Below are 22,500 nucleotides of genomic sequence, written 5' to 3'. Positions count from 1 at the left end.
GCGGGGAAGCCCGATAGCGCAGCCTGCGAGCGGAGCGGGGAAGCCCGATAGCGCAGCCTGCGAGCGGAGCGGGGAAGCCCGATAGCGCAGCCTTCGAGCGGAGCGGGGAAGCCCGATAGCGCAGCCTGCGAGCGGAGCGGGGAAGCCCGATAGCGCAGCCTGCGAGCGGAGCGGGGAAGCCCGATAGCGCAGCCTGCGAGCGGAGCGGGGAAGCCCGATAGCGCAGCCTGCGAGCGGAGCGGGGAAGCCCGATAGCGCAGCCTGCGAGCGGAGCGGGGAAGCCCGATAGCGCAGCCTGCGAGCGGAGCGGGGAAGCCCGATAGCGCAGCCTTCGAGCAGAGCGGGGAAGCCCGTGAGCACCGATGTTCCTGAAGCACCAGCGAGCTGAAACGGCCTCGTTTGTTTTATTAAGCAAATCGGGGGCGTGGCCTGGAAGCAGTGTTATGATAAGGCCGTTGTTCTGTTTACCGATGGAAGCGGCGAGGACGAGCGCGACAATGCGAGATTAGATCATTCATAAACCCTCAGCCACTCCGAGCCACCAGTGTTCTTCAAACGCACTACGCTGGGCCTTTAATTAATTTGTGGGCTTGTGAAGCATTGCATATTACGCTCATTAATCACACGGAAAACACTCGAACACGCGAACCAGAAACGCGGCCCATAATTATATAACCTCCTTCACATCACAGTCAGCGTGTATGTAAGCATTTACTTAACTTTTTATCTTTGTGTTGTTATTTATTTTTTGTTTGTTTTGCAATGCGGAATTTCAGGGCGGTAATTCACCACTGTCTCCCAAACCCTGCAGCTCGCTCAGCTCTGGAGTTTAGAGAGAGAAAGAGAGAGAAAGAGAGGCACAGCTCAGGGGAGAAGAGCTGAACGGCACTGCGCTTCTTTAAAAGGTTCAGCGGTACGGAAAGTAGAACAAAACAGGGAACTGCAGCCAAGGTTATCTGAAGGTAAGACGGTGCCATCGCTGTGCTTCTGCGAGAGGGACGGAGGTATAAATAGATTAATGGGGTTTGGGGGGGGACTGTTTGTGCCACCCTTACGCTTCCAGAAAGTCTTCATTTCTCAGTCGAGGAGAAGAAGACGCCCCCACCCCCCCCATGTTGAAACCCCAGGTAACATTTCTGAATACAGAGCAGCAGCGATGGTAATATTATTTTAATGGACGGTACACACTCCACTGCAGGCCTCTTCGCCTCTTTATCTCTGTGCAGCAGCAGCGTCTTTACAACCAGCCATAGAAATGTGACCGGCACGGCTGTGGTGGGGTGTGCTCAGCGAGTGAGTGTGCCCCCGAGCCGCCGGGGGGGGGGCGCGGGGGGGGCCACGCTGGGGGGCCGCGGGGGCACTGGGGAGCAGCTGAGAAGCAGGAACCTCCGGAGCGTTTCCCAGATGGAGGGAGAGGAGGCTGAAGTGCTCTGGTTTTCTGGCCGGCTGACTGAACTGAAACCAAACCGCCATTCGCGCTGGCGGGAGAGAGAGCCACAGCGCGGGAGAGAGCCGATGCTGCGGCTATTTTTAGAGCCCCCCCCCCACTACACATCCCGTACTGAGCTCCACTGTTTAGACGACACGCTACTGGGTCATCAGCACCAGGAGGAGTGAGCTAGCGAGCGAGCGAGCACAGTTAGCACAGTTAGTACAGCTAGCACGGTTAGAACAGCTAGCATGGTTAGCATGGCTAGCACTGCTAGCACAGTTAGCACAGCTAGCATGGTTAGCATGGATAGCACGGCTAGGACAGTTAGCACAGTTAGCATGGCTAGCACAGCCGTGCATGTTCCTGAAGGATGCCGCGTCCGTGCCCCACTTCAGATGACTAATGCACCAGCCATCCCACCGCCCCCCTCCCTCCGCCTCCTGCTCCACACTGAAGAGCTCCAGCAGCCGGTCCACTCCATCTCTCTCAGACTCCACAGCCGGGTTTTACTCCTTCACATGTGCCAGTGAAAAAGAATTATGATTTTAATGTGCGCACAAAACCACCAGAGTATTAGAGCGTGTGCGAGCAGCGTGCTTGTGAGGAAAACCTCCCCAAGTGTAAACACAGCCCAGGAGTACAGGGTAGATCAGAAACACAGTATACATATAACTGCTCCAGCCCCCCCCCCCCCCCCACCCATAGGAATATATTCCATATTAGTAAACACCCCTGCCCCCCCCCCCCCACAACTGAAGACATCAGCCAATACACCCCCCCCCCCCCCCCCAGAGCAAAGAGACAAGACTGTGTGATTAATTCCAGCTGTGCAGACTAATCCGCTGTGTGATAAAACTGTCATGTACGCTCAGGTTGCTGATATTAGCCAATCGTTGCCCTGCTCTTTTACTATATGATGGACCCACATGGACTGACCTATCACATGGGAGGCTCATGACTCCACCCACCACCCCAGCCTCCCCCAGCTTCCCCCAGCCTCCACCACCCCAGCCTCTGCCTCCCCCAGCCTCTGCCTCCCCACAGCCTCCCCCCAGCCGCCCCCAGCCTCTGCCTCCCCCAGCCTCCCCCAGCCTCTGCCTCCCCCCAGCCTCCACCACCCCAGCCTCTGCCTCCCCCCAGCCTCCCCCCAGCCTCTGCCTCCCCCAGCCACCCCCAGCCTCCGCCTCCCCCAGCCTTTCTTCACGCACAGTGACCGGACCCTCTGCACTATCGCTGCAGATCTCTGAGAGGCCGCAGACAGGAAGAGCTTTTTTCTCCCTTCCTTCCGCGAGGTTAACTGTGAGAGCCTGTGCAGGATACTGGTCTGTGAGCCGCTCAGAAGAGGAAGTGTCTGCTCATAATGCCACAGGCCTGGTTAGGAGTGCAGGAGCTTTTCTCTGCCCACTGAATCCTGCGCGTTCAGATCAGAAACCCCTGGAACATCAGGACAGACGGATGTGAGATCCCACTCAAAGACACACACTGTGTGTTATAATCTGCCTGTGTGTGCTACGCTCCTGCAAACATCTCAGGTAATGAACATGACACCATATTTACCTGCACAGCGATCATATATTACACTGAACATACAGGACTAGCAGTTATAAAAGGAGCCCAGGAACTCCACACAAAGCAAAACTGCATGGTTACTATGACAGGCCTTTCAGGAGCCTGTGCACAGGGTATCATACCTACTTACATTTATGCAGCAGGGCATTTAACTCTGGTCGTTTAAGTCAGGTATCCTGCTCCAAGGGGCAACAGCTGTGTCCAACCCACAGTTTAACCTGCAGATTTCTGCCTGTTCGCCTCATTCCTAAAATACCCTGCCAGGCTGTTGGCCCGTTATACTTCTACAGAAGACGGAACACACCTGCAGCTTTTAAATAAATAGCGTTTATGCAATAAGCGTTTATTGAGCACCAATTCAGTGTCAATTAGCATCATAATATGCTTCTGTTACAGCATCATGTCTTTCTCAGTACCTGTTATCCCAAGATCTCCATTTTATTCAGGCAGACTAAAGACCCCCCCCACCCCCCCAGTTCTCTGTTCCTGAGTGCAGTCCTCCTGTCCCACACTACAGAGCACTTCCCCCGCAGGCCCCAGCCATGTGCAGAGCGGGAGATCGGTAGCGGGGGGAGGGAGAGAGAGAGAGAGAGAGAGAGAGAGAGAGAGAGAGAGAGAGAAGCAGCGCTGCGCGTGTCACACACCCCGCTGCCGTAGCCGCCTCCCTCGGCCGCCGTTTCCACGGTAATTGCTTTACGCTGTGTGCCAGGCAGATGTTCGTCAGTCCCTCCCCATTCACACTCCCCTCTGAGCGAGATTAACCAGGGCTTTATTTCTCTGGATGTCCTCATTCTTAATCCCAGAAAATAATAATAATAATAACTCATTGTGTAAGAGACCATTTCAAAGAATCTGTTTACATATGAACCCTGCATTACCGGGTTCAGGATGGGGACAGAACAAATATGTATACAATTACACAAATAAATAAATATGTATTTATGTAGGAGTATGAATAGCGGTAGATGTGGGAGTCCACATCCACGCTGTGTCTCTGGCTATGTGCTGTAGCAGCAGATTTTCTGTGAAATATGTGCGTAAAATGGCATTGTGGGTGGGAGCTGTTCCCACGGCGATGCAGGTGTGGGGTCCCCCAGGCCCCTGTCCCGTGCAGAGTGGGACCCTCTGTGCCTAAACGCTTAGAGTCCCATGGTGGTCACCTCTCTGGTGGTCATGAAATCAACGCTCTGTACAAGCACACAGAGGAGAGAGGAGGAGAGGAGGGGAGAGGAGAGGAGGAGGGGAGAGGAGAGGAGGAGAGAAGAAAGGAGGAGGGGAGAGGAGAGGAGGAGGGGAGGGGAAGGGAGGGGAGGAGGGGAGAGGAGAGGAGGAGGGGGAGAGGAAAGGAGGAGAGAAGAAAGGAGGAGGGGAGAGGAGAGGAGGAGGGGAGGGGAAGGGAGGGGAGGAGGGGAGAGGAGAGGAGGAGGAGACACTGCCACTGTTCCTGTGTGCCTTTAACATCATGAGGAATGTTTGCATGTGAAAGCAAGCGAGCATGTGTGTGCGCGTGTGACTGTACATACACACACACACGCATGTATACTGTTTTTAATTTGCATTTGTGTGTGCGCGTGTGTGTCTGTATATATATATATATATATATTCATACACGCACATGCACATATATAGGCTTCCATGTCATGTGTGCATAGCGTTTAGATTTTAACGCTGGAGCAGATTCTGTTCTAACCCTAAGCCTGACATGCGATACTGTGCTGTGCTGTAACTCTGCTGTGCTGTAGCTGTGCCTGTCAGAGTTACTGCACTACTACACTGTGCACCACTGAGCTCCTGTTTCAACAAAAGCCCCTGATTGTGCGTTTGCTGTTGACACTTTGGGCCTTACTCACACACAAACACAGCGCACGGGGTGTGACACGCGCAGAAGGGGCGGGGCAGCTCGCTTTGATCCGAGCTGCAGGACGGACTCTTTCTCTCCAGCCAATTCTGCCACACAGCCAGGCGGCAGCTGTGAGCAGGAAAAGCAGTCAAACACCTATCATTAGCTCATTGGTAATGACTGCACCACCACGGCAATTTTGGGCTTAGAAAATGAACCCTGAATTACTGCAGCCCGGTGTTCTACAGGGCAGGCGGCCCCCAGCAGCCCTGTGGGGCTCAGTGAACCACAGGTAGCTAATCCAGCTACAGCCACAGACTAAACCCTGCTCTTACCGCACGGCAAAGACAGAAGCCCTCCAGACGCGTCCAGCAGCTGTCTTCAGGGACTTTGAGCCCATAATGACTTCACCACTTACCAAATCCAAACCCGGTACCTATTCTCTTCCCCCCCCCCCCCCCCCCCCCCCCCCCACCCGCAAAGTGATGTGGGACATTTTACCATCAGACAGTGGGACAGCAGGAGACACACCCACACGCACCTGTACGGAGACACACCCACATGCACCTGTACGGAGACACACCCACACGCACCTGTACGGAGACACACCCACCTGCGTGCTACGCGCCACGAGTCCTCTCCAGGAGCTGGCCCCCCCTCCCTCCGCACATCACGCAGACGACGCCCCCTCCACACACCCCCCCCCCACCTCCACACGCGTTGGACAGGGCCTGATCACGCCCTCACCTCCGCACGCAATGGACAGCGCCTGAAAGACACCACAGGGGAAAAAATGCTGTTACAATCAAAATAGTGTCGATCCGTGAAGAAGGGAAACCAAGGGAATGCATTTACTTTGACAAAAACCCACCACATCCCCTCACAATCAAACCAGCACATCCCCTCACAATCAAACCAGCACATCCTCTCACAATCGAACCAGCACATCCCCTCACAATCAAACCAGCACATCCCCTCACAATCAAACCAGCACATCCCCTCACAATCAAACCAGCACATCCTCTCACAATCAACCCAGCACATCCTCTCACAATCAAACCAGCACATCCCCTCACAATCAAACCAGCACATCCCCTCACAATCGAACCAGCACATCCCCTCACAATCAAACCAGCACATCCCCTCACAATCAAACCAGCACATCCCCTCACAATCAAACCAGCACATCCTCTCACAATCGAACCAGCACATCCCCTCACAATCAAACCAGCACATCCTCTCACAATCAAACCAGCACATCCTCTCACAATCAAACCAGCACATCCCCTCACAATCAAACCAGCACATCCCCTGAGCTCACCATGCAGGCTGCTAGTTAAACAGAACTACCTGATACTTCAGTCTCAGACTTCTCTTTCTCATACGTATTTGATCATTTAAAGAGTAAATATCAGTCAGAAGTTTGAGATCCGCCCCCAGTGCTGTATCCTGCGCTAAATGACTCATTTTGAGACTCATTTTCTCAAACCTGCAACCATCTGCACTTCAATGGATGTAAGGTTCAGGGTGAAGGAGGAATGTAGCAGATCCCCTCTAAATGTTGTGTGACTCCCTTTGCACATCTCTTTGTGGGATAAAAGAGCCAGTCTGGGCATCTCAGATCAGAATATTATCTCAGCGGAAGAGAAATATCAATACTGCCACGACTGGCTTTTAGGGCATAACTGGAATAACAGTTATATTCAGGTCATATTAGGATTATGCCGCTGATCTCCACATTAGGTGACTTCTATTTGCGCAGCTGAAGTCATCTTTCGTACAGGTGGGTGGTGAGAGAGACAGAATCAGCCGTGTGTTTCGCGTACGTCACCCGGACCAGACAGGTCTGTGCTCGTCTACAGTGATAACGTAAGACCCAGCGACACACGCACTGCTGGTGGAGGATCACAGCAGCTACATGAGTCCTGGAGGCCTGTCTGCAGACTAACAGACTCTTCTCCCGCAAAATACACAAGCTGCTCAGGAGCTTACAGGTGAAAAACAGTAACACAGGTAGCACAGGCACCCTTAGGCTCCAGCATCTTCAGGGCAAGTGTCTGAATTCTTCCACGCATACCTTTACTGATGGCTGACACTGCTGGTCAGTCATTACTGTCTACATCAAGCTGGTACTGCAGCAAGCCGAAGTATAGATTTCTTCCAATGCGGTTTGCAAACAGGCTTACTTTAAAGTAGCCAACATACACACAAAGATCAATACAACTTTTCTCAAATAATTGGATTTGCAAAGTTACCGTCGCCTTGTTTGTCTGAATCTAAAACCTGCTTTGAAATGCCGAAGCTGTTCTGTCGACGGAATGCGGGTTCTCTTCAGATGCAAATCTGCACGCTTCAGGTGTCGCCACAAAAGGTAGAAAATTTCGCAAATCCAGCAGCCTAAATTAACACCTTCCCTCACTCCAGCGAAACATTTCGCTTTCCAGCAGATCCCGAAACGCAGAAATGACAATCAGGGAAATAAGCAAACATTTATGAGGAAATAAATGTAGCGGAAAATTAGTTTCTGGAGATGCAATTGAGTTTGTTGGTAAATCTAGAGGAAAAAATTGAAAAACAGACAATTACTGATACTAGACAGGAATGAGAGCAACATTAAGAATCAGTTCACTCAAAAACTCCAATAACACCTGGGAAAGTGCACCAACACACTCAATAATACATATACATATTTTTTAAACTTTTTTTCTACCATGTAAAATATAATCAGTGCAGACATGTACAGCAGCTGGACACATACTGCTATACACAGCACTGTTTCACATTGCTGTACTGTATTCACAGATTGCCTTCACCATGTCCATATTTATTACACAGCTGTATTCTCTACCTGAAGCCCACACCCACAGGACCGTGCAGAAGACCAACAGGCCCGATTACCTGACATTCACATGGTTTTACACAGAAAACCAAGCAGCATGTTTTCGCATTCTCTTAATACCTCATTTGTTATCTTGACAAAATGATTTGTCTTGGCTCTCTTTCAAACCGCTGTCACTCAGAGTCAAACTGAGGTAGATGAACTTCCTGTTGCCGTGCATTCCTAAAGAAAAGAATTCATTAAGGAGCGTGTGTATGTAACACAGACACATTTGCAGCTGTGGACCTAACAATGACAGAAAGGCCCTTTCAATTCTTTACGCCAATAAAGAAAATTCATTCAATAAAGGCTGGCGAGGTGCAAACTTTATTTCACCCTCCGGGACAGGAGTCTGTGTTTAACCCAAACGGCTTCCTCTGTGACCCAAACGCTTCGGTGAAACCCTCAGAGAAATGAACGGCGTTGAATAGCCTCCATTTCTTTTAGCTGTGACTCGGACCACAGTGGCAGGACGAGCGTTATCGGCCCAGAGCGGGAAACGCTGGCCCCAGTCAGCAGTGTCTCAGGCAGTACAGATAGATAGATCGGGGGCCTGTCCAGGGTGTATTCCTGCCTCTCGCCCAATGCATGCTGGGATAGGCTCCAGCACCCCCCGCGACCCTGCCCAGGATAAGTGGCTTTAGATAATGGATGGATTGAACACATCCATATTCAGCCCTTGGGATTTCTCTCTGAAGACACACACACACATAGACAGAAAAGACAGAAAGCACTGAACTGTTTCAGAGCTGTGTCTGGGTTTGATTCGTTTCAGAGCTGTGTTTGGGTTTGATTAGTTTCAGAGCTGTGTTTGGGTTTGATTAGTTTCAGAGCTGTGTTTGGGTTTGATTCGTTTCAGAGCTGTGTTTGGGTTTGATCAGTTTCAGAGCTGTGTTTTGGTTGACAGGCCAGAGCTAACGCTGCTTGTAATGGTCCTCTAACCACAAGGTATCATCTCTGCTCTGCGGGAGATCCAGGTCTCCAGTGTCCTCCAGTTTTTTTCCTCTTTTCTTCCACAGAGTTAAAGCTGCATACCTCCACCCCCCCCGCCCCCATCACCCCCCACCCCAGCCACTCTGCAGCTCGGGGGGGGGGGGGGGATCACAGAGGCAGGCTCGGGGCTCAAAGGAGGTCTCTTTCCTTTAAAATGAGGCTCTCCCCAGATACCTCCACTCTATTCATCAACTGCTTTTCCAGGGCTGTGAAAAATCAATGCGCTGTGCACTGCAAACAGTTCATAATGACAGGGGCGAAAAAACCGCTCGGCTGCAGCAGGATTGATTTGTTTAAGTGGAATAATACGGCGCAGCGCAAGCGGGCAGGCGGGGGGGGGGGGCACGGGTGCCTCAACACCGCAGCGCGGGCGGGCGGGCGGGGGGCACGGGTGTGCCGGGTCCTGCGCCTCAACACCGCAGCGTGGGCGGGTGGGCGGTGCCGGGTCCTGCGCCTCAACGCTGTCGCCGGCAGCAACTGAGATGCGGCACGCAAACGGAAAGCACAAAACGCCTGTCATGTAAACAGAGCCTCTCGGTGATGCTGCCTGTCTGCCTGTCAGCGTAACACCTACAAAAACAAAAACACATCCTCCTGCACGTGACGAAACGCACAGACGGACGCTGTCAGGTGATTACGGAAAAAAGAAAAAAGAACTTATCAGGAGAATTCACTAAACCAGAATGTACAAGTGTTCAGCCTACACAGTCTTCCCACAATGCTCAGCGATATGTCACCACACATTATTTCCCATAACATTCCAGGGGACGACTTACAGCGTCATATCGATGGGCATCGATTGGATTTACGTTCGGATAAACTATCCGTAACACAAAAAGGCGAAAAGAACTACACAGTGGGGAAAATGGCATGGTTGCCCGGTGATGAAGCGTGTTTATCCAGCTGTGTGCAGTAACTCTGTTCTGCTTCAGCGTGCTGCTCCTGAAGAGGCTCAGTGCCAGCTCTGCCCATCACAACCACCATGCTCTTAAACACTGCATGCTGGTGTATAATCTTGGGCACAGATCTCAGGAAAACAACTTTTTCATGGGAGACACCGGAATGAGACGGGTTCTGCGGAGTGCAGGTTCTGTGGAGCATGGGTTCTGCGGAGTGCAGGTTCTGTGGAGCATGGGTTCTGCAGAGTGCAGGTTCTGTGGAGCATGGGTTCTGCAGAGTGCAGGTTCTGTGGAGCATGGGTTCTGTAGAGTGTGGGTTCTGTAGAGTGCGGGGTCTGCAGAGCACAGGTTCTGCGGCAGGGTTCTGCAGAGTGTGGGTTCTGTGGAGCATGGGTTCTGCAGAGCGCAGGTCCTGCAGAGTGCAGGTTCTGCTGAGTGCGGGTTCTGTGGAGTGCGGGTTCTGCGGAGTGCGGGTTCTGTGGAGTGCGGGTTCTGCGGAGTGCGGGTTCTGTGGAGCGCTCACCAGACAGCAGCAGCCTTCTCCCGCTCATAAAGGCGTGCGAGGCGATGCACCCGGCGCCCTGGTATCTCTGTGACGTAAATCACACAAACCCCCCCCCCCCCATCTCAAAGCCCCCACCGAGCCAGGCCCAGAATACACACACCACTGCTGTTATTCCTGAGCTGAGCTTCCTGGGTTTAATTGGGTCCTGGCGGACTCACACACCTGCCAGTGCTGCATTACTGCAGACACGGACTGCGCTGCGCTCGGCTGTTTCCTGCTGAGCCCAGGGGCTTCTGGGTGTTAAAGAATGTCACTGCGCGTAAGAGCGGCCTAACTCAGCTCCCCGCTGCTCTCTGAAGCAGCGCTCTGGAGGCCTACACACGCGCAGAGGCCTGCTGGTCCCCATGGAGACCGCACAGCGCCACCTACACGCAGAACCAGCCGCACACATCTGCATCCCAACCAGCCGCACACGCCTGCATCCAGACCAGCCGCACACGCCCGCATCCAGAACACACGCCTGCATCCAGACCAGCCGCACACGCCTGCATCCAGACCAACCGCACACGCCTGCATCCAGACCAGCCGCACACGCCTGCATCCAGACCAGCCGCACACGCCCGCATCCAGAACACACACCTGCATCCAGACCAGCCGCACACGCCTGCATCCAGACCAACCGCACATGCCCGCATCCAGACCACACACCTGCATCCAGACCAGCCGCACACGCCTGCATCTAGACCAGCCGCACACGCCTGCATCCTAATTTGAGCAAATTTGCATTTTAATTACAGCAGCGTTGCTCAAACTGGGGATTTGCATAAACCTCGCCGGGTGCCGCTTGGAATGAAATGTGCAGAGTCCAGAAGACCTTCTGCACGCAGCGCGCAGTCAGCTCCACATCGCCTTTTTTAGCATTTGTAAGGGAAAATCTTTTTCACACGCGATCAAGGCTAGAACTCTGAACGGGGAAATGCAACAGGTACTTCACTTAGGACATAATTTATATAATGGCATAAAGGACTTTGAAAATAATAATTATAATCATGTTCATTATATAAATATAATCCTTGTACCTAATCATTTTATAGGCCCATTGACACCATTTCCTAATTAATCACTCGCTGCGAATGCATCTAATCCCAAAGGGATCAATGAAAAACGGGCGAACAAAAGAGCTTCACTGGAGACGGAAAAATGCAAAGAGATGAAATCCCACTAATTTACTGGGTGTGGCGTAAATCATCTGACAAAATGGTGATCGCTTTTAGCAGACAAATCTAGTAGCTGTTGGGGCATGCTGAGATGGCATGAACTCCATGCAGGTTGGCAGGGGCATGTAGTCGTACCCACACTAAACCCACATTTAAGCCTTAAGGAGTTGCATAACCACCACGACCCTGACATTTAAATCACTGTACACATTCACCTCTACTGAAGCAGTCCTCGTTTCACCATGTACCTGCACAACTAATGCATTTTCTGTCAGCGTTGTGCTTGTATATACAAAATAACATAAAAATAAGCCAACCATTGGTATAAAAGCTGCCTTTAAAACACTACATATATGCATACGGCCGCTTGTAACAGACCTAAAAGCACAAAGTTTAAAAAACTAATGTTGATACAAAAATGTTCAGATATTTTTCTGCTTCTTATATCTTTTTAATATGTTGTATTAAAATTCTACTACTGCCAGCTAACGTTGTTAATGTTTACAGTGCCTAGCAATGTGCAGTCACAGTACAAATAAGAGTATGGAGAAGAAACAAGGCAGGTGTTAACAAACACAAGCGCACTGACGTGTAAAATCGATGTGCAGCAACTTAGCCACGCAGAATGATTCACGTGCTCAGCTGCTTTGACAGTCAAATGGTATCTGACAGTTTCGTGTGGCACCAAAAAAAAGTTCTGGTTTTTAGTTTTTGAATAAAACCCACACATCCATGTTACAAGAACTGAGGAAACGTTTTTTTTTTCTAATCCCTCTGGAATATTGCCTCTGTAGTATGTGATGCAGTGCAACCTCATCTGTTTGTTGCCAGTTCGCCTCGTAACGCTACACAGACTGAACGGAATACTATCGGGTACGTTTAACGTATTAATTTACAGTATATACGTACCATACATGTGAGAAACCACATATGAGGAAGTTTAAGCTGAAAGAATTTCTTCTAGATAATAAAAGCTGTACAGACATGGTTTCATGTGGGAGTTTTTCAGTGCATGTCTGATGTGAAAAGATGTAATTTCAGTCACGTCGTCACTTTTACAGTGAAACGCTTAAGTGAAGGCCAGGCGCGCGGGCCTGTAATTACCTCCGTAAGCGGGGATACTCTTAATTGTCATTACCTCGGCACATAAACCCGGACTGCTCTTCAGCAAGCTTCCTGTTGTTGACATGTTAAAGACGTTAAACGAATCCTTGATATGTATCTTGGGTTTCAAAAGATTACGTCTTCAGATAATTCCCTGCACATGACCTTACTCAGAACCAACATAAAGAAAACCAATGAGATATTTTATTCTACAGTATATGCTTAAAATAGTTGCCATCGTTCAAAAAGAATCGTGTCGGAGACAGAGATACAACAGAATGGTGTTAAACTGTTACTTCTATATACGCCTGACCTGTAGCCTACATGGTTGTTCTGAAAATGGAATCGAGGTAGAACACCGGGCTATACCGGTCTCCACACTCTTAATTACACCCTTTGTGAAGTCCGTTCTCATTCCTGTGAATCGCTTTGATACCCAAGCTACTTTTAGGTAACGTGGTCAGGCCACGGATTCCCGAAAGGCCCGGTTTAAGTGACCTGTCTTTAGCGTCAGCTCCGTCCACATAGCTGCAGTGCCCTATACGTTTAGCAACAAACGGTAATGGGTGAAAATACGTAAATATTTGCGAATATTACGGCTCGTTGCTTGTATCATCATCATTTCAAACAATTGCACTTACAGATCACAATTAAAAGTGTGGTATATTAGCGGATATAAAGAACCAGCTCCGTCAGTGCCTCGTTCTTCACATTTCATTGATCCCTTCAGATGCAGCGGCTCGTTACCGGCGCTGTAATTAACAGTGGCTGCTCGCGCACAGAAGATCCGCAGAGCAGTAACCGCAAATTATGCATCATTTCGCTATGCTAATCCAGGTAATTTGCGTCATGCTGTGCTCACTTCCCCAAACGTCTTATTAAACTATTCATTTGCTGAAATTTGTCATTTTTTCATGTTATGACATATTTTCCCTCGTACCTATAAAACAGACCGTTGCCTGGCAAACGTCCAAACGAACATTTTCCCGTTTTCTCAATGTATTTTTTATTTTATTTTTATCCAACCCTCAAATCCATTCATTGCATTGTCCGTGACATGTGCGCGCGCACGCATGCCAGCAGTAGCCTACGCTTGTTAAGCCTTCCCCCACGGGTTCTTGTATTGGACACACTTGCCAGTCAGGGTACCTGTCTACTTGATAAAAGAGCTTGCCATTTTCTGCCTTCTCCTGCAAAGGGAACAGGCTTTATGTCTAGCTGCTCACCCGACCGTCTTTCACAGCGCGTGCGCCTTTAGCACTCTAAATGTACAATGCGCACTGACCACACACTGTGCATTCTCAAAACGTGATGTTATGCGATGAGGCGCTTATGATCCATAAATCTATACGCTCTTCTTTCAGTTTACAATATGAAATGGGCAATTTCAGAATTAAGTCTGACAATAAGATTAGGATTATTGTATATTAAATAAAAAAATTATTTTAAGGAATTGGTGGCTGTTTTGTAATTTTTATTATTTAAACTGTATGCCTGCTTCTAAATATCCCCTTATAGGATAATGCTAGAGCGAATTTCCATTAAGCTTCCTCTGCACAGTGGCCGATTTCGCCCGACTCTCTCCTTTGTCTGGGCTGAGTATGAGGAAGGAGGAGACGGCTCCGGGAGGAGACTGAAGCCTGCTGTCGAACGTGTGCAAATGCGTACTCCGTCCCCCGGCAGACGCCAGGCTGCAGATGAGAGCGCATCATTGGCTGCAGCGCGCGCGCTGGTTGATCTGCAAGGCAAATGCGAGCTCTTTCGGCCGCCGCTGCGCCTGCGGCCACCTGGCTATTTCACGCGCTCGCTTCCCGTTGGGAGGCGGCGCGGGGTTATCGTGAGCAAACGTAACAAGTCTAATGGTAGACGGAGCTCCTTTCCAGGCAATTACTATATAAAGGTGAGCGTAATGAGGTCTGATCTGTCACACGGAATAGCTAAGGACCTGGATTTGCATTTCCAGGCTGGCTCTCTCTCTTCTGTCCCCCCCCCCCCCCCCCCTTCTTTCTCTCTCTCTTTCTTCCTCAATCTCACGATGTTCAGAAACAGTGAGGGGGGATGCTCTGGATAACAAGCTGTTTCTTGGAAAACAGAAAATCTGATTCCCTCAGCTCATTGGCTGGATTTGAGCGACACCCTGCCCCCCATCTCCGGGCGAGCGCGACCATCGAGGAGGAAGCCTGCTCCTCCGCACGTTCATTTCCCCCGCTGTCACCAGGAGGGGCGGAAATATTTCATTTCGTTCTGATGGAATATTTCAGCGTGACAGCGGAGCCGAAGGGTCGCCCTAAAGAGTGATCACTTTCACAGCCACGGAACCGTTTTCTTCTTCTCGTCTTTTCTACCCCGCGCACAGTTAAGCGCGGGAATGCACAGGTTCGACCCCGAACTACAAAACACAAACAAAAGGTAGACATTATTGTAAAAACGTTCTGAAATATAATCAAAACAAACAGTACAGTCGAATGAAAAATATAGACAGCGCTGAGAGATTTAAAATGTGGATCTTTTTTTCCACAGGAAGTAGGTCATGTTTTATATTTAAAAAAATGATTTAAAACGGACTCTCAGTATGTGTGGTATCAGGAAACTGTAATCTCTGCCAGAAACAGCAGCCTCCCAATAGATCAGACAGTGGGAAAACGGGAGACCGTGGCAGAGAGAAAGAGAGAGAGAGAGGTGCGAACGAAAGAGAGAGATGGGAGGGAGAGTGACAGAGAGAGGATGGATAGAGAACAGAGAGGGAGAGAGAAAGAGAGAGAGCAGGGAGGGAGAAAGAGGAGAGAAGGGAGAGGGGAAAGAGAGAGGGAGGGAGGAGAGAGAAAGAGATAGAAGATGGATTGAGAGCAGGGAGATGGGAAAGAGAGAGAGGAGGGAGAGAGAAAAACAGAGAGGAGGGAGGTAGAGAGAAAGAGAGAGAGAGAAGGGAGAGAACAAGGAAGGAGGGAGGGAGAGAGAGAGCAGGGAGGGAGGGAGATAGAAAGAAAGAGAGAGAGAGCAGGCAGCATGCATCAGTACACAGAGCACGCTCAGTGGAGAGCTGGGAAAAGCAGACGCCACTCCACTTCCTGTTATGACCAAATATGGAAAACCGAAATCTCCGTGCAGCTCGAGGCGGCAGACAAACACGCACAGCACACATCTGAGGGCTCAGCGGCTGCCTGTTTCAGGTCAAATACCCAAATAAAAAACCTCCATCCCATAACACCTCTGCAGGTAGCCTCCTTGCTCATAATTCTCAGTAACTGAATGACATCATTGATTCATCTCTTCAGCAGGTTTCAAAATATCACATAATACAGTGATAATAATAAACACCATCCTCATCCAAACAATAAACAAAATATCACATAATACAGTGATAATAATAAACACCATCCTCATCCAAACAATAAACAAAATATCACATAATACAGTGATAATAATAAACACCATCCTCATCCAAACAATAAACAAAATATCTAATAATATTTAGTCAAGAGCAATTTCATATGGCCATGAGAACAATAGCCCAGGGGGGCATTAAATGCGCATAAATTAACAGAAATTTCCTTCATATGATTTATTGTGTAAGTGAACGGACGTCCCTCTGCAAAGAGCCAATATTTACATAGAAAAGACGAGTTTTCATACAGGCCTGGTGAAGGGGGGAGAGGAGGGGGCGCGGTATTCAAATACCCAAAATTCAAATGCCTCATGGTCCCAACTGGCTGAGGGAGGAGAAGCTGTCGTTTTACTCTTTCACTAAACAGATGTTGATGATGAAAGTCGAGCCCTGAGGCCGTGCCACACCAAGTCACAGAACAAACAAAACTGCACTAATCACACACAATACAGGTTATTAAATATCTGAACCTGCAGCACAGAGAACCTTTCCTCACCGGAATAAGCACAGATAGAATCACTTGTGTTATGTGTAAACATGACAACAGAGTAACAATAGAAATGGTTTGCAGTCAAGAACAAACAACCGGAAAGAAAAAAACAGTCAAAGCACTTCTGGAAAAACTAGAACCACTATGACTTGTTTGGGGCTTTCTTTTGTTTTTTGTCTTTTTTCTAAATTGTTGCACATGTAATAAATACATGAATAACTAGTGCTATCAGCTTAAATAAGGGTACAATACAATGAGACCAAATAGCACTGTCACCCCAGAGCTGAGCACTCATAATTCAGAGGTCTGAATACACGCCCCTCTTGACCAGAACAGAGAGGAAATTAAGTGCGCATCAATCATCGAAATGCAGACCTACTTCAGCCATTAAAATGGGAAAAACTCAAACCATCTACGAAAATTAAAGGTGGCAGATGACCACCATAATCTCAGAAACAACACAAGAAGTCCTCAGTTGAGCAGTCAAAACATCCAGCTGTGGCTTCTAGCATGTCGAACTGCAGTTAAATGCTCAGTGACCACAAGATGGACAATATGCCTGGGTGCATCTTTGTAAGGACAAGTACAGAACAATAACTGTTCTCTGACATGCATACACATTGTAGGAAATTCTGTTAATTCCAGATAATGTAAACTACACAATTTCACTACATATCAAGCCAAACATTCATTTCATAAAGTAAATGCATTCCACAAACATTTAACAAATTAATCTCAATTAATTAAACAATTAATATTAATCTAATATTTAACTCATGTAAACTATTTTGATCAAAGCAGATATTTGTGTGAATGAAGAACATAACTGGCCATGTGAATTGCACCCATGCTAGCTACGTAACATTTATTAATATATGCACACATATTAGTGTATAGGCTACTTGTCAGCTTGACCTTGTGATGTTTATTCAAGATGCCCAGACATGAATTAATCCATCTTTTTTTTAAATTGTGTGGCACACAGCAGCCAATGTGTGGCACTCATGGTTGGTGGGTTTGGAGGACATACCATAGATAATGTTATTGGCACAGAGCAGGAAGGTGGGATTCTGCAGGAGACTCTTTCTGAGCGTGCTCATTGGCTGAACCGGACCGGAGTGAAAAATGAATGCAGCAAACAGACTGCGCTCCTCCGTGCTACGCTACGCTACGCATTTCCTGCGCTAAAGACCATCAATTACCGACTGGAGATGCGCTGCAGCGCGCTGGAGTGGGACGTCCTAACGAGCTCCATTCCCATTAGCACTTAAGCAGCCTGAGTCTGCGAGCTGGAGCAGCGCTGGAGCAGCCTCCTGCTTCAGGCCCTAATGAGTCTGCAAGTGGATTACTTCATCAATCCCACACTTCTCTTTGTTTATCCCTTATGTAAATAGTGGTCAGCCATTACAGTGCACTAAGCAGGTTGCTTCAGGAGAGGGAACACAAGTGCTTCTGAAGCAGCCATCCTGGAGATCCCCATTGTAAATCAGTTAATACCACCCATGTGATACGAACGGCTCAAGTCGTGCTGAGAAGCTCTTCTTTTTTCCCCGTTTAATGAAGACGGCAACAGAAGAGGATCGGGAGAGAATGAGAGATATTCAGGTCTCCCCAGGGAAAGGCAGGGTTTGACAGAGAATCAAAGACACTTTGAGCAATAATTTGGAAAATGAAAACTATAAATTATGCATCTAACAACATTGTGTGTAATAACATTCATCTGGGTGTACAGGAAAACTAGCTCTTTCTATATGAAAAATTAGTTCATATATACACACACACACACACATACACAAACATTCACAAACACACACAGGTGCACACACACACATTTCACACATTTCTGCAGGTGACAGTAAGAAATACATGTTTATTATATTTCCAGGCTGGTTTTCCCCCTCTTGATGGAAAAGCAGGAAAATGAGCCGCATCAGCAGAAACACCCAGCTGGAGACACAATCTGGCTGAACACTCAGGCACTCAACACTCTGCTAACTGCACTCAACACTCTCACTCAACGCACACTCCCACATATTTACACACTCAACACTCACTCACACGCTCAACACTCACACTCTAGTGGAGCAGTGACAGAAGCAGTGCGTTCGACCGAGAGACCGTTTCAAGCTTCACTGCCATATGCTCTCATCTAGACCAGCATCCATCAGAGACAAATTAAGGATTCAATTAATTACAGGGGGAGGTGCATAATTACGGTTTCCTGCAGCTAACCTGGTGACACACACCTTTAAAGTAAAATATTACGAAAAGATTGCGTGCTGTCTCTGAGCGACAGAAACAAAACATACCAACACATGCAGACGCCCGCTCACTGCCACAGCTATCCTGTTGCTGCTAAGGAGGGGGTCAGAGAATTGTAATTACAGCTAATTATCTGCCACGTTCTACCTTTTCATTATGCCTTGAGAAAACGGGGCAGGATGATCTGAACAGAGCCTTTAACTCTTCAGTAATGCAAAATCATTCACAAAAATACGGAGAGCTTAGGACAGAAACAGCTACAGCTAATCGTGCAGGCTAATCAGGCTCCAGAACTGATGTACAGGGACCGGGACCAACGCTCGCCGCTCTCTGAGCACCGCGAGGGACTTGTGAAGGTGACTCCGTGCTGAGAGCAGAACAGCGACGCAGGAGGACCAGGCCAAGTTCAAATTCCTTCTGGAAGCCAGGAAAGCAGCGACATGTTAAATATTAAAGGCAGCCCAGCCTCCGTGCACAGGGCCGAGGCTCTCCTGCCTCCTGATCTATACTTCCACCCTCCCCAGGGCCTCTACACCTCCCAGAATGCTCAGCGCATCACAGCTGAGGAGGAGCACGGCCGGCTCGGCTGCAGTAGAGCTGCGGGTGAAAGGGATGATGCTGTACAGGAAACAGGTTTTTTTTTTTTGCACCCAACACGAGTGGTGAGTGGCGGCAGTCAGCATGCCCCTCCCCTTTAGTGAAGGGGCAGCGCTGTGGCTTTGGTCCGCCCTCAAACGCGTCTTCCTGTGTTCCAGTGACTCACGTGAGGCCTCCTCACCCCCCCCCCCCACCGCACGCATCTCAGAATGATAATGCCCCCACTCCAAAGGTCAACTGCAACACTTCCAGCCGTGTGCTGTGATTGCCCCATTATTAGTATTCATATTAACCTTCTTTCATAAATCTGTCACATGACACAATGATGTCTCAGGTGATGAGAGCAGTGTGTGTGTGTGAGTGTGCGTGTGCACGTGTATGAGTGAGTGTGTGTGTGGTGTGTGGGGGGGGGGCTGTGGGTGTGTGTGAGAGAGAGTGTGTGTGTGTGTGTGTGTGTGTGTGTGTGAGAGAGAGAGAATGTGTGTGTGTGTATGCATGTGTGTGCGTGTACGTGTGTGTGGGTGCGTGAGAGAGTGAAAATGTCTTATCTACATAATGTCAGTTGACTCATGACAGGCTGGAGCTCAGCTCTGCGAGCCTGACGTAGCGCACAGATATGTGGATGAGAAACAGCAGAGCTGCAGAACTCCAGACTGGAACTTCTGTCCCCTTCAGACGCAGAACAATGGCCGTGTGGAAGGGCTTCTGCGGGAAACAATCGCAGGATGACATGCAGCTGACAGCCAGCTCTGCAACAGGATCTACTCCGCAGACGGGAGGAATACGCTTCAAAAACAATAAGCGCAAAAACTCTCCTCTCTTCCCTTTCCTCTCCCTCCCTGCTCTTATGCTTTCTGGCACCTCTGCTTTTAGTGACCCCCGAACACAGAAATATAAATCCACCTCTGAGAGAGGCCACAGCATCGCAGAGTCGCACACTCAACACACACACACACACACACACACACTCACACTCAACACTCACACTCAACATCACACGCAACCCTCCATCCCTCCTCCTCCAGCTCCTCAGATGCTCAGACACAAGCCTCCTCCTCTCTCTGCTAAGTTGGAATGAAGCAGAAATCGGAGGCGCACCGTGCCCCCCCCCCAGCCCCCCAGCCCCCCATCCCCCAGGCGGTGGAGGGAATGATCACACTGCGTGTGCACAAGCGCCCCGCCTCCAAACGCAATTAACAACACGCAGCCCCTATGAGGCGCCTCCGTCATTTCCTGGAGGTTGCGGCTGGTTAAAAATAAAAATAAATCCTCACCTCCGAGCTAATTTCGCATTCCGATGCATAATTGCCTCAGCCGGGACGAGAATATCGGTAAACAATGATTTCACCAGCTTTGATCTACATAATTACTGCGTTTCTGGCCTCCAATGCTGTCTGCTGAACTCAATATGGAGGTGTGCTGGTGTGTGTGAAGCACACTGCACACTGAGCATCCCGCGTGTAGCTACAAACACACCCTCCAAACACACTGCAAACACACCATCCAAACACACTGCAAACACACCATCCAAACACACTACAAACACACTGCAAACACACCATCCAAACACACTGCAAACACACCATCCAAACACACTACAAACACACCATCCAAACACACTGCAAATACACCATCCAAACACACTGCAAACACACCATCCAAACACACTGCAAACACACCATCCAAACACACTACAAACACACCATCCAAACACGCTACAAACACACCATCCAAACACGCTACAAACACACCATCCAAACACGCTACAAACACACCATAACCACACCATCCAAACACACTACAAACAAACCATCCAAACACACTACAAACACACCATCCAAACACACTGCAAACACACCATAACCACACCATCCAAACACGCTACAAACACACCATCCAAACACGCTACAAACACACCATCCAAACACGCTACAAACACACCATCCAAACACACTACAAACACACCATCCAAACACACTGCAAACACACCATCCAAACACGCTACAAACACACCATCCAAACACACTGCAAAAACACCATCCAAACACGCTACAAACACACCATGTAGCTACAAACACACCATCACAAAACGAGCCCCCGTTTCCTCTGCTCTACGCTGCACACAGTTAATAAACGCTCTATAACATCATTATAACAGGTTAATATTGAAGCAAGAAGGGTTTCCCCTGATTTCATGTTCCAGACAGGTGGACTGAGTAACGTCACGAGCAGCAGTCTACTCTTCAGCTGCCAGGTGGAGGCTCACAAGAGCTCGGCTGCGATTCATAAACTGCAGAATTGTGGGAAATCTAATCACCTCCTAAAAAGAGACGTGTTATGCGTGCACAGGACAGATTCTGACATCAACAGGACTGCCCTTTCAAAAGGAGTCAGGGAAAGACCTACAGCAGCGTCATTAACTCACAGAAATAAACAAAAAGAGGCACCTCTTCAGTGGGAAAGGGGAAAATTCAGCAGCTGCACAGTCACACGCCAAACGAGTTTAATCTACATCCCGTAAAGCAAACGATGTTGAGGGAAAATTTAATTAAATAAAAGCGTCTTCGCAAAGTGCTAATTCCTCTGCGAGACATGATCAGCTTGAGGTTGAGAAGTAGTGACTCTTATATTTCATGTGCCACCAAAATACCGAAAGTGCTCTGAATTATTGATAGCCCTGGAGCAGGAGGATCTTAAGCAGCTTTTGCTTCTTCTATCAATCATTCATGCCGTTTCCACTCAAAACACTTCAGACCTCAAGTATCAAATTGCGCTCGAAGGAGGTGGAGAATCTTGATCCAAAAATTTCACAGGGTTAAATTTTCAAGAGAATGCTCTCCAGACTATTAGAGATATATTATGTTAATATGCTGCTCCCAACCAGCAGTCATCTGCATGGCATTAATATCACAACCCTAATGTCACAATCCTAATATCACAACCCTAATATCACAATCTTAATATCACAATCCTAATATCACAACCCTAATATCACAACCTTAATATCACAATCCTGATATCACAACCTTAATATCACAACCTTAATATCACAATCCTGATATCACAATGCAGATGCAGCACAAGTGAGAAGGTGAAATGTTTCAAAATGTTGCCAAAGCAAACGTCTTATTCTTAAAAGCAAAACAGCAGGGGCACTACCTGAGAATCAAACCTGCAGCAGAGTGGAGCGCGTCATGAGTGTGTGACAGGGGGGCCCAGCCCCGACGCATTACCCCCCCCCCCCCCACGCCCCCTAACCCTAACCCTAACCCAAACCTGCAGCAGAGTGGAGCGTGTCATGAGTGTGTGACGGGGGGGCCCAGCCCCGA

General features: G+C 48.8%; 1 protein-coding gene across 5 annotated transcripts in view; it reads right to left on the bottom strand.

Moving 5' to 3' along the window:
• Positions 1-22,500, bottom strand: part of zmiz1a (zinc finger, MIZ-type containing 1a) — a 147,933-nt gene that overhangs the window by 102,814 nt on the left and 22,619 nt on the right. For all 5 annotated transcript variants that reach the window (XM_035403904.1, XM_035403909.1, XM_035403905.1 and 2 more), the window contains exon 2: positions 5,455-5,610. The gene's annotated coding sequence lies outside the window, so the exon portion shown is untranslated. The remainder of the gene's footprint in view (positions 1-5,454; positions 5,611-22,500) is intronic.

Source organism: Anguilla anguilla, chromosome 2, assembly GCF_013347855.1.
Source record: "Anguilla anguilla isolate fAngAng1 chromosome 2, fAngAng1.pri, whole genome shotgun sequence".
Classification (NCBI taxonomy): Eukaryota; Metazoa; Chordata; class Actinopteri; order Anguilliformes; family Anguillidae; genus Anguilla; species Anguilla anguilla.
This window is presented reverse-complemented; position numbering and strand designations above follow the sequence as displayed.